A 12692-nucleotide genomic window follows, 5' to 3' on the forward strand; every position below is an offset into this window, starting at 1 on the left:
TTCACATGGCTTTCTCCAGGAATAGGGAAGGGATGGGCAGCAAAGCTCTCCCCTGCCGTCACAGACACAGCAAGTGCTGCAAGCCAGTGTGCAGGGCTTGGTGCTTGGCAGTGGTGCAGGGGCAGTAGCACACAGGGCTGCAGCAGTGAGTCACGATTTTCCCTGTGGAAAGCCTGTCTGGCAATTCACAGTGCTAACTTACCGTAAGTTGTCACAGGCAGGGATGATTCCTCAGGCCTGAGAAGGTAAAACCATGATGGACCATGAGGATGCAAAATCTGGATTCTGTAAAACCAGCACTCTGCAGTAGGGAGAGCCATCACCTAACGGGAGCTGATGGACAAAATGGTTCATAATTGCCAAAAGTTCCATTAGAGCTGATTGCCACTGTCCCCCCTGGATTATCATCTTCTGCCTCTCTGGGGGCTGGTGAGCCCTGAGTGGTGATCATGTGCATGGCTGAAACCGGGCATGGTGGGTCCCACCTGTGTCTCTGCACTCATCTTAGCAAAAATTTTTTTATCCATCTGCTTGTAACTTGGGTGGAAGGGAGGTTTCCTGGGAAGGCTCTGCTCCTCCACAGGCTGTGCAGCCCCAACATAACTTCCCAGGGCACTGCTCCTGCAGACATCCCCAGTACTTTGCCAAGGTGAACCAAAAGCACATCTAACGGGAGCTCCACACTCATCCCAAATTTATGTTTCATCTGGAAAAGGAGATGTCATTTCCATCAAGAAATGCTCCTTCCGCCTGGTCTAGTGGAAGGTATCTTAGCCCATTCAGAGGTTTGGAATGAGATGAGACTTAGGGACCCTTCCAGCTCAAACCATTCCAGGATTCTATTAATCCTCCACTTCTGGGGCTGGTATAGAGCATTTATTTGGTGCTATAGTTGCCTCAGTGATTGGGTGGCACATGATGATGGAGAAAGGGAGGAAGTTGGGCTAAAGAAACTGGAAGTAAAGCAGTGGTTTCCTGAAAACAGACAGGACTGCAACAGGAAGAAGGGACATGGCCAAGGGAGCAATACAGGGGGATCAGAGCATCCCTACAGCCCCAGGCTGCTCAGCACCCATGGGCTCATGGCAGACACAGAAAAGAGGGAAAGAAATGCAATGCAGCTGGTAATTTCCCTGACATTGGCTGAGGATGAAGCCATCCTCCTAATTAATTGCAGTTGTTTTTGGACAAAGCAGGAAAGAGAGAGGGAGAGCTGCCTCTGCTCACTGAAGTGGGAAGCAAGAGCCTCTGGATGGAAATTTGGGTGCTGAAGGAGCTGCAGCTGTGGCTCAGGTGCCACTGTACCCCAGGGAAGGGGGCAGGGGCAAGGGTTGTGAGACAGCTGGCACCTCTCACCACACCGGATGCGAGTGGCCAGGAGATGCCCAGCTCATTGTTTCCCAGATCCAGACAGGGTACAGGATATCCTGGAGTAGTTGCTGGACCCAGCACCTGCAAGGGGTAGTGGTGAGGAACATGACTGGATTGAACCCATTACAAATAGGGCACTTGGTTTCATTTCACTTTTCTCTGAGAAAAGTCACTCATAAACAACGCTCAGGCTGGGAGGACATTGTAGCAATTTGGAGTGAAGCAGGAAAATTGGCCCAATTTGCTCTCATCTGTTGAAAAGTTAATCCTGAGGGGTTACAGTGATGTATAACGTCATGTGGGTGTTGGGTGAAGGAGTAGGGTGGCAAAACCGCAGCCAGCAAGCAGTCGGCTGCAGGGAGAAGTTTCCCAAGGTCTGATAAGCCCTGGGGACACGGCAGTCCCGCTCTATCTGCCCGACTGGGTCTGGCTGGCGCCTGCTGTACCTTGGCAAGGCCACCCACCCCTGCCAGTGCCACCAGCCCCCAAGTCTTGGAACATTTTCTTCAGCCCCTGTGAGTGCACAGCAGCACCAGCAGCCCTTGGGCTGGAGATGGACCCAACCTCGCCACGTGTCGCCTTGGCTTCTCGCCATTCTCCCAGGAGTGAGCTGCTAAAAATATTTTGTAGGCAGCAAAGAGAATGCAATGAGTATCCAACCCTTCACAGCTCTGCTTCATGGCTTGGTCACTTCAGCAGATGGGGCTGAATGGGCTGACGTGGCCACACTCTTGTCCCAAAGGGCCCTGGAAGCCAGTGAGGGATCTGCCCTTCCCCATCCACCCTGCAATTAGAGACAGAAAAGCTCCACAGAGGTGCCAGACCCAGCCTGATTTCCTCTCATCTGTTTTCCCAGAAATGGGAGACAGCAAACAGAGATGGACCTGATCCTGCCACCAGCTCTCCCAGTGGCCTTATTCACATTCCTGCCCCTCCACTCCCTAAGCAAGCCAGGGGACCCTTTGGCTCATGCTGGCAAGGGGATATCCCTGCAAGTTCTGTCCCCACCACCTGCCTGGTTTCCTCTGGGGCTTCTTTGTGGTTTGGAGTTTTTTTCAGGGTTCAGGCAGCAGGTGGGAGGGGAAGTACAGCAACCCCACACTTGTGCCTTTATGCCAGCACCCACAATCTGGGAGCACAGCTCACGGCTGCCCACATGCCAGAGCACTCCCCACCAGCTCCTGCTCTGGGAGGTGTCACAGCTCTGCTGAAACACTGGGATAATATTCCTTGGGTTTTCCTCTGTCTCTAGCAGTGGCTGGCGGAAACTGCTGAGACATTTCAAATTTCAAGACACCCCAGTAAGCACTAGAAATATGTATTTTTACCCTATCTGAGTGATTACTTGGCTGCTCATGTATTGTATTTGCATCCCAAATATATGCACTGGGGAGCTTATGGGAGAGCAGCAACCAGAATGGGTTTCTCCAGATCACGAGTCAAGAAGAATCATCAGGAAAGGAGTTTTTTGCCAGAAATGGAGATAGAAAAAGTTCAGTTGGGTTTGATATGAGAAAAGGGCAACTGAATTGGGAGAAATATTTCATTTTGGAGCCTGAATTGCTTTGTTAAATTGCACTGGAGTACATTGGGTGAGGAAATGTCAGTACAGAAAAAGTGTAAAATCCTCCTGCAGCAACTTTGTAAAAAGAGTCTGACTTGGGGGGGGGGGGAATGTTGGGGGTTTTTTCTCCTAAAAAATGCAATGAACAAAACAGGAATTCATGAAGTATTTGACTTGACATGACTCTGCCTATTTCTCTGTGAGAAAAAAATTGGACCCCCACAGTGCCATGACTCAGTGACACTGCCCAGTGCTGGAGCAGCTCCTGCACCGCTCGCCGCCAGGCCTCGAGCGGCCGTCGGTCCTGCTGGGATGTCTGTCCAGCCACTTGTCCGGCTCAAGCTCTCCTGGCGACGTGGCATCCGCCACCAGCTCCTGCCAGCGGTAACGGGGATAATACCCAGCTTTTAAGGGATGAAGCACCCCGGGCAGGGGAGCTGGTCCCGGCTGCTGGAGCGATTCCTCGTCAGCATCTGTCAAGGAAGATTAATGCCTAAGTAGGTTGTGGGCTGGCTTCCAGCAGCATTTTTAATAATCAGATGCTGCGCGCTGCATGAGCAGCCCGTGGAAATGAAGTTGCCTCATTACCGAAAAGAAACAAATATGTTGACATGAAGTAGCTCATTTGCTGGGAATGTTAAAGCTGGTGACAACCCCAACTCAGGCCTGGGGGGCTGACACCCCCAAAGCCTCTTCTGGGCTGCAGCACTGCTGGTGCTGGCTCAGGGGTTTGAGGAAAGATGTGCAACCAGCACAGCTCCTGCAAAAAAATGTAAATAAGGCCTTAAGGTGACACTTGGAACATCTTGAGGATAAAAAAAAGGACAAATTCCTGCCACCCTGAGAAGGAGTCTGGCTCGGATTTTGGGGCTGGGAGCCCATGTGCTGGGATCGTGCCTCAGAGCATGTCCTTGGCTGTGGTAGCAGTTCTGGAGAAAGTGTCTCCTTGTGACTCATCATCAAAGTCACCAATCACAGCATTTGGAATATGGTGGAAAACAGCTTTTTCATCTGCTGGCACTCAGCTCCAAACTGCTGCCTGATGTTGCCATAAAATCCATGTTGCTCTGGAATTTGCACTTCATTTTCCTCTACCTGCAGAGAAAAATAGCTGTTTTAGGGGGACCAGTTCACCAATCCTGATCCTGCCAGATGCTGCACTGCTGGCAGGAGAGTCAGGGAGCAGGGGCAGGACCATGTGCACCCAGACACAGGGGCCACAGGGGCCACAGGGGCCACAGGGGCCAAAGGGGCTTGGGCATGTCCTGAAGCTTCACTGGGATGGAGACCCTGAGCAGCTGCCAAACCATCCTCATCATCCTGGAGTCTCACTTGGCACCAGCCCAGCATTAAGTGGGAGCTTAACCATCCGGAGAGGCTGGGCAGGATATTAATAGAGCCGAGGCGGAACGCGCTGCTTACAGGTCCCAAAATAGGCTGCTGAGACGAGGGGTTGCCCGAATGGGGCTGCCCTCGCAAGGGAAGCTCCTTGAAAGTGTGGTAATGGCAGGGACCAGCACGTCTGGAGCTGGGATGTGTTGGGAGCAGCCACAGGCACAGGGCAGCAGTGCGCCCCATCCTTATCCTTGTCCTGGAGCAGTGGCAGCCAGCAAACACTGACCTTTTGCCACGGCAGTGAAAACACATTTCTCCTCCCCAGCATTACATGAAGGCTCTGTGGGTGCCCCAGGCTGACCCCCATAAGAGGATTACCAGGCTATTAGAGGATTGGGGCAGTGGGGAGGATGTTTGGAGAAATTTGTTCTCCCACCCCTCAGAAAGGGATGCTCTCAGAGTCATGGGTGATGCCAAAGCTCCACATCCCTGACCCCATGCCTCTCAGCCAAAGGCCACCAGCAGAGATGAGGACAACTGCAGGGCAAACACCCCCAGTTGGGCTGCAGCTGGCACTCAGAGCCCTGTGTGGGCTCACAGAGACAAGTTACTAGGATTGAGGTTGGCACTGGACAAGCCTGAGCCTCCACACACCTGCAATCTGGCCAGCACTGGCCACTATCATGGGACATTGCCAACTCACTGGGAAAGCTCCTTCTCCTGGAGCTGGAGTGATTCCCAAAGACTTACATTTATTTAACCTGAAAATGTAGCAGGGTGGAAAGAGATCTGGGAGCAGTATCGACAGCAAAATCCCATTATTGGCCATGAAATATGCATATACTGTAACTGCATGGGAAAGGCAGGAGTGGCATCCCTGCAGCCTCTGCCACCAGCCCTGGGTGGGGAACCTCACCCCTGCCATGGGCAGGGCCAGAGGCAGCACTGGCAGCTCAGTAGGTCCCCATTTTATGTGCCAGGATGCAGAATGAATCCCTGCTCATGCTCCTGGGGAGCAACCCCCTGCCAGCTTGCTGTGCTGTGCTGCTTACCAGTCCAACAGGAGCCAAGTGTGCCCCATAGCATTTTATAACTGACAGTACAGGCCGAAGCTGCGCTGCCTCTGTGGTTGCCCTGTGCCCTTTGCAATTCTTCCCTTGTACTGATCACATCTGGCCCCTTAAATCCCTGAATGGACTTGATATTTGGGGTCATTTGGGGATATTTTCCCACCAGCTCCCAGAGGGAAATTCCAGGTTAATTCATTTTGGCTCGGTACTGCTCCTCAGTTCCCACTGCTTTCTGCTGCTCTCATGAGGCAAATCTGGAGCCACAAAGTTGAAAAAAATGGTGAAAATTTCTTGCTGGTGGAAAGCCCTTGGGAAGGGTGGGTATGCCCCAGAGCTGGGTATGCCCCAGAGCTGAGCTTTATTATGGCTCCAATTAGTTATTGGTTGTTGCTGGAGCCAAAGGGAGCTCCACAGAAATGAGACCTTGGCTGTGAAACAACAGAAGTGGGTCTCCTGTTGCTCAGCCAGCTGATGTCCCAAGCATGGTGTGCTCTGGGGTTTCAGAGGTGCTGCCGGGCTGTGTGTCTTGCCAGCGATGGTGCTGCCTTTTCCGGTGGCATTTATTACCCGTCTTCTCCCCAGCCTGTGCTCTGGCTCCAGGCTCAGGTACGTCTCCATCCCTCTTTCCAGACAAGAGGGATGGAGATGTACCTGAGCACAGTGAGACTCTGTGCTGCCAGAACACCCTTTGGGGCCAAACGGACCCCACTACAAGCCCACAGAAGAGACATTCCACCCCAAAATGAGCTCCATCATCTTAGCCCAACCTGAGAGCTGCTCCACGTGCACAGTCACGTGTTAAATCAGCACCCAGCTAATTACTTCCAGCAATAAGGAAACCCTGTGTTTGTAGTGAGTATCTGCTTTAAAATGATGTTTTACACAACATAAAAGGATTATTTTATAATTAGCTGTCTTCTAAACCCTGGCCTATTGAAATTAGGATATTAAACCATACACCGTTCTCTGCTTTTTAAATATCATCTGAAAGTTGATTAGTTTTGCATTACTAAAGAGGAGCCCATTGAAATATTTAATCATCATGAGACCTTTTTCAGAGAAATGTTAACATTTGATTTTTAATTTTTTTTCCCCAGTAATTACTCTAGCTTTGCTTACACCAAAAAAAGATTGTTGAAGCAATTTTCCCACAATGAAGGGATCAAAATAGTGCTGTGCTTAACACCTGGAGCATCCTTCTGTGCTTGCTGCCTGGCTCAGCTCCAGGTGGGAGTTCCTGCTGCTGTTGCTGCTGCTGCAAGCCCAGCGACCACGCTTAGGACAGGATGCAATGTCTTGGGGGGGAGTTTTCCTTTCCCAGTATGTTGATTCTGGCTCCAGAAGGAGAAGGTGGGAACACAGCAGGTGAGATGAAGCAATAGGCCCCAGGGGATATGTGATTTTATGCAAAGTGAAGAGAGACTTCAGGACAGAGTTGAACAGCAAACCATGACAGCAGGGTGCTCAGGGACCTGGACAGCTGGAGCATCACTCCTGGACACATGAAACAGCATGGGACACCCCTGCTCACAAAAAGGGATGATGGGAGTTTCTGGTATATTAAATCCAAAAGGAGAATATTTGGGGGGGGTTTCTTTAAAATGTCACACTTGCACGTGGGCATAATGGGCTGAACTGCCATCACATGAGCTCAGAGAGAGGTGGGTGCCAAACTGCACCACTCTGTGCAGGGACGGGTGCAGGGGACGAAGGGCCAGGATCCTTACCCCTTCTGCTCTCAAATGTAAAGCAAAGGGCCAAAGCCTGATCTGGAGGTCCAGCAGCCCCTGGAAGGAGCATGATCTGTCCTGCACTGGGGTCTGCCCCCAGCATGGGGAGCAGCTGCCTCTGCTCGGCTTGACTGGCCATGTCTGCACCCATGCTGGGAAAACCAACTAGATTTAGACACACTTTAAATTCATCTCCTGCTCCATGCCAGTCATTGGAAATGATGCATTTGTTGTGAAATGAAGCCAAGAAAGTAGTATCAAGAGAATTTTTTTTCAAATAACAAGAACATTTATTCCATAGGCAATGAAGTTCTTGCACGTTTCGGTCAAATAATGAGGATAACATTTCTTGCTTCAGGAAAACACTCCTAACATCAGCAAAGGGGAAATGCACATTTCAATTTATAATTTCAAGTTACAAATTTGCATGCAAATGTATATTTAGAAATTTGAAAGAGCTAAATCATACGTTTTTGGCAGGCTTTTACTTCCAAAAGAAATTTCCAGCATGGATATAGCTTTGTATTACATTTCATTGTGTTGCTTAGAAAAAAAATCTAAAAGCTATGGAAAAGCAAAGGAGCTCTGCAAAATGCAGCCAGGCTTTTCCCCAAGGCATGTCCTGTCCTGCAGCTCCACTGGTGGGACCCGGGTGTGTTTGTTCCCTGCCAGAAAGATGGTCCTGAGTTGACATTTTTGCATTGGCTTTTGCATCCTGTGCATGTTGCATTTGACCCTGGGTTTGGGGCAATTTAGGGGTTAGAATGGTGCTGGTGAATGCAGTGAAGTTGGGGACTGCAGGGAGATGTGTCCATCTTCTCTCCCTGCCCAGCAAGCGATAAGTTTTTGGGTGGATACCACACTGAAAAGCCCTGAAATATTTTAGGGTCTGCAATGTTCCCTTCTAAACAATATTGGGAGAATTTTCCTAATGTTTGACCTAAAGGACCCTGAAAATATTTGTCCTGCTCAGAGGTCTATTTATTTTCCCCATGGAAAGCATTCCCTGCATGACCCAAACCCACAAAGCCTGAACCCACCATTCCCAGCAGAGAGCTGCCTTGACCAGTAATGACACATATTCCTACCCCACCACTGCAAGAAAAACTCTCCTACAGGCTCACTTTATAGTAACTTCAAATATGCCTTTAAAATTCTTCCCCTCCATGTTAAAGTACATAATTGTTTTTACTTGCAGTAATCTCCTCTGAGATGTTGATAGAAGATTTATTGAATAACTTCTCCTGTGCACATGGAATATCCCCCGCTAGTCGTGGAGAGCCCCATTCACTGTCATAATTTTTGCTGATATTTTGGCTTGGCATCAGCACCCAGCACCCTTGGAGAAGGCACTGGCAGCTGTTTCTCCGTGGCTACATTATCTCACAAATGCCATTTGTTTAAAAAAATGGAGGATTTTGTTTGCAAAAGGAGGGCTGTGGGTCTAGGAACCTATTGGAGGGGGATTCACCTCCAAGCTCTGTCTGTCCCTGGCTGTGCCATGGACACCCTTGCACTGCCTGCCTGGGTTCTCGCTTGGTCCAGGGATGGTGTGTTTCTGTAGACCAGGGCACAACATGGGAAGGATCCCCCAAAAGAAAAAATAATCAGGAATTAGAAGCAGGATTGTTGCTAGGGAACCAAATGTGAGTTTTCAAGTCCTTTTTTCCCTAAAGGAGTCCAAGAGAAATCCCTGAATTTCAGGTCATGTGCAGAGAGGCACTTGGCTGGCAGATCCTTGGGGATGGTGGGACTTGGCAGAGCCACCCAGCACATGGAGAGGGTAGTGGAGGATGGTGATGAAGGTTGGAGAAGGTGATGGAGGATGAAAGGATTATGATAGGGGATGGAGAGAGCAACAATGAAGGACAGGAAGAACAATGATGGAGAGTGAAGGGGATGATGAAGGATTGGAAGAATGATCATGGGACATTGAGAAGGCAATGGTGGAGGAACAGAAGGATGATGATAGAGGATGGAGAGGAAATAATTAGAGAAAGTAAAGTCAAATTGGAAACAACCAAGGGCTGTGGATGGGGCCACTCACTTGACTCAGAAGAAAGTTGGTTACTCTTTTTTGCAGTCTCACACCAGCAGACATTATTTATGAGCCTCCAGCATTTCTGTATCATTAGACCTGAGAAAGGTATAAAATATGAATGATGCTAACGAGAACTAGAGGGCTGAGGGCTCTTCTGGCCACCAGGGAGAGGTGAGCCACCATCGCCTCACCAGTGACTGCCCACTTTTCACCCAGGTGTGCTGGGGTTGCTGCCACAGAGCACTGTGTGTCCCCACTGTAGCCACCCTGGTCCAAATTCAGCCAGTCTGCCAAGCACAGATCCCTTGTCCTCCACAGGGTGCTCTTCCTCATGTCCTTCCTCATGGAGCTTGAACCTCAATCCTGGTGCATGGAATGTGTCATTTCAGAACTCTGAAATGACTCTCACCCACATTGTCTTCCAGCTTGGGGCCCAACCAGCTTCTGTTACTAAACATAACTCTGACTTTTCCTATTATTTTTTTCTGAAAATATTTCAAATATTTTCCAGTGCAAAGACCAGTGCACAGAGATGCTATTTTCACCTCCCTAGAGGGCTGAGGAGCTAGCTTGTTTTCCACCCACCAAAATAGCCATGATATTACATGGATACATCATTTCTTTACAGGTTGCTTCCCACCAGGATTTCCAAGCAGTCAGGCAAAGGAGGCTCCATGGTGCTACCCTGTGCCTGGGCTAACACATTCCAGACCTTATGGAGAGGCTGGTGCACTCCTTTTTTCTATTCTTTCCTGCAAAGAACTTGATTTTCTAAAACTTCTTATTTCTTCAGCACTGCCAGTTGCTGAGCTGATGGGCTCGTCTTTTCAAGGGACATCAGACTGGGGGGAATTTAAAACATACAGTTGGGGTAACAGGATTGTTGCTGGCACTGCAAAATGCCACCTGGATCCCCCTGCATGCAAAGTCAGATGAGGGATTACAGTACTTCCCAGATTAAGCCATTTTAAAGAATTCTACAGCATAGGGGATGCCGGCAAGGGCAGTGCTGAGATTCAGCTCACCATCACCCAGGGCTGCCAGAAAAGGCTGAAATCTTGGGTGCTCTGGTTTCATGTGGAGCAAAGACATTTATTCATGATCCCCATAGGGTTATTGACCCCACAGAAGGCATGGAAGGCTTCAGCTCCAGGAGAAGGGTGAGGGACAGAGAAAGAGGATGGACACAAACACAGGAAGATGAGCAGGTTGATTTTGGGAGAAGAGCCCTGATCAAGCAGAGCAGACCTCACTGCTGCTCCCCCACTCCACCCTTGCATTGTCAAGGATATGAAGGATGTTCTGCCAGAGTGACAGTGCACCAAGCCCAGGTCCCAGGTTCCCAGACGCTGCATTAAACATGAGCAGACAATTCCCAGCAGTTGCTGTTCGTACTTCAGCAAGTTTTAACAATTAAGGGGCCAAATTAAATGCCTTCAAGCTGGAGGACTTTAATGGGTTTTCAAACAAAAAAAAAATCTCCATTCTGAGATCTCTCAAGCAGAGTCATGGGCTATACCCAGCCACCATCTTTTACAATTCTGTGGTATTCAGAGTTCAACTTATTTGTCCACAGTAAAAGCCATTTTGTTGGAGAGGTGCCTTATCGCAGCTGAGCCCCATCGGGTGGATGCTCGGAGGGGAATCTGACATCTGGCTAAGGCCCAAGGACTCTAAAGAAGATTTTAGTCTAAAACTCTACATAATCCTGTGATAACATAACCTGAACTTGTTCTCTGAGTCACCCTTTTGCTACCAAATCAACCCAAACTTCAGTAATGACCTCTAAGCCCCCTCGACCAGCTCAGAGCTGGGAAAACAAGGGGATGTTTGTACATACCCAGAGCTGCAATTTAATCCTGCCTGGCTGGGGGAAGAGTGCATGAGACTGGCTTTTCTCAGGAAAATATAAATGGGTTCCTTCTTCCTTTGGCATTCCTTTTCTAAATTAGAAATAAGACAAGCTCAGCATCTGGGGAGGACAGTGCTGGGGAGGATCCCATGCCCAGTCCGAGACAGAGGCACGATACAATGGTATCCTCCAGCCCTTTCCACAACCACCTCCAGCTCACCATGGTCTTCCTCAGAACCAGATCTGAGCCTTCCAATATCTCAGCCTCTGACCCAAAATTTGTAGCCTTTGTAATCAGCAGGGTGAAGGACCCAAGTCCCTCTTAGCTACACCAGCTCTTCCTCTCCTTCTCCTGCCCCCACTACTTTGTTTGTTGTTTCCAGCCCTTCTTCAGCCCCAGTGCCCATCAGGCACTGCCTCCCTCCCTGTGCCAGGCACCTGCCCATTCCAGCTCTGGTTTAGCCCTGCCAAGGGATTAGGATTACACACACTGTCAGGCAAAAACATGCCTGGGAAGAAAGCACTTAGTGTTGTATTTTTTTTCCTAAGTAGGTAAATATCCCTGTTGAATGAAATATGAATATCCATCTTCAGGGTCAGGATGGGATTTGGTGCTGTAAATCTCTCTCCAGGCCAGCTCGCTCCACAAGGTTTAACCTGGGGTGACCCAGGCTGGAGCACAACATCCATGTCCCAGGTGCACATGAGTCGTATTGACACATCCATCCCTTCAATTCCATCCTGTCTCACCCATCTCGTCCATCCCCAAAAGCAAAGGGCTTAAAGAGAAAAATCTGCTGTGAAACCCAGTCGCTGAGGTCACTGGGTCAGCAGCCACCCCAGGGATGGTCTGGGCTATTGCAGAGGGTAATTCATGGAAACTGGGAAGAGAAAACTCCAAGGGAGACCTTAGAGCAGCTTCCAGTACCTAAAGGGGCTACAGGAGAGCTGGAGAGCGATGTTGGACAAGGGCATGGAGTGACAGGACAAGGGGCAGTGGCTTCAAACTGGCCCAGGCAGGGTCAGATTGGGTATTAGAAAGAAATTCTTTGCTGTGAGGGTAGTGAGGCACTGACACAAGTTCCCCTGTGAGCAGTTGCAGAACCTCCATCTTTGAAAATGTTCAAAGCTGGGTTAGATGAGGCTTTGAGCAACCTGGTCTAGTGGAAGGTGTCCCTACTCATGGCAGGGGGTTGGAATGAGCTGCTCTTTGAGGTCCCTTTCAACCCAGACCAGTTCCACATTTCCATAAAATGTTTCCTTTCAGACTGATTGGAAGGCACTTCAAGTACTATTTTACTCACAGGATATTTAAATGTGCTGATTTTTTCAGCATCCCAGAGGGAAAACCAGCAAAGCAGCAAAGTAGAATAAATAATACAAAAAACCCAATAATAATAATAAATGTGCTGATGTAGACAAAGACCAGGGAACAGCAAGAATTTTGCTCTGGACCTTGCTGCAAACACAGGACCATCTTATTTGCTACAGACATAATCTGTCCTGGGTTTACGAGACCCAAAAAGCAACTGAGCATGCAAATAATGACCATGCAAAATGCTGGGACACTTAATTTTCAGACTCACATTTCCCAGTGGAAATTTTTAAGTCTCAGGCAGGGGAAGCTGTGAAAGGCACACACAGGTTTGTGGGCACAGAAGATGGGTGAGGAGCACGAGGGGAGGACACAGCACTGTTCAAGCTCCCAGGGGGTGGGATTAGTGCTGAG

The 12692-nt window shown here is 49.3% G+C and overlaps 1 long non-coding RNA gene across 1 annotated transcript in view; it reads right to left on the reverse strand.

The window, feature by feature from the left end:
- Window positions 1-233: 233 nt before the first annotated feature.
- Window positions 234-12692, reverse strand: part of LOC139677345 (uncharacterized) — a 43104-nt gene continuing 30645 nt past the window's right edge. The window contains exon 3 of the long non-coding RNA XR_011698856.1: window positions 234-333. This is a non-coding gene — a long non-coding RNA (uncharacterized lncRNA). The remainder of the gene's footprint in view (window positions 334-12692) is intronic.

The sequence above is a fragment of the Pithys albifrons genome, chromosome 12 (assembly GCF_047495875.1).
Source record: "Pithys albifrons albifrons isolate INPA30051 chromosome 12, PitAlb_v1, whole genome shotgun sequence".
Lineage (NCBI taxonomy): Eukaryota > Metazoa > Chordata > Aves > Passeriformes > Thamnophilidae > Pithys > Pithys albifrons.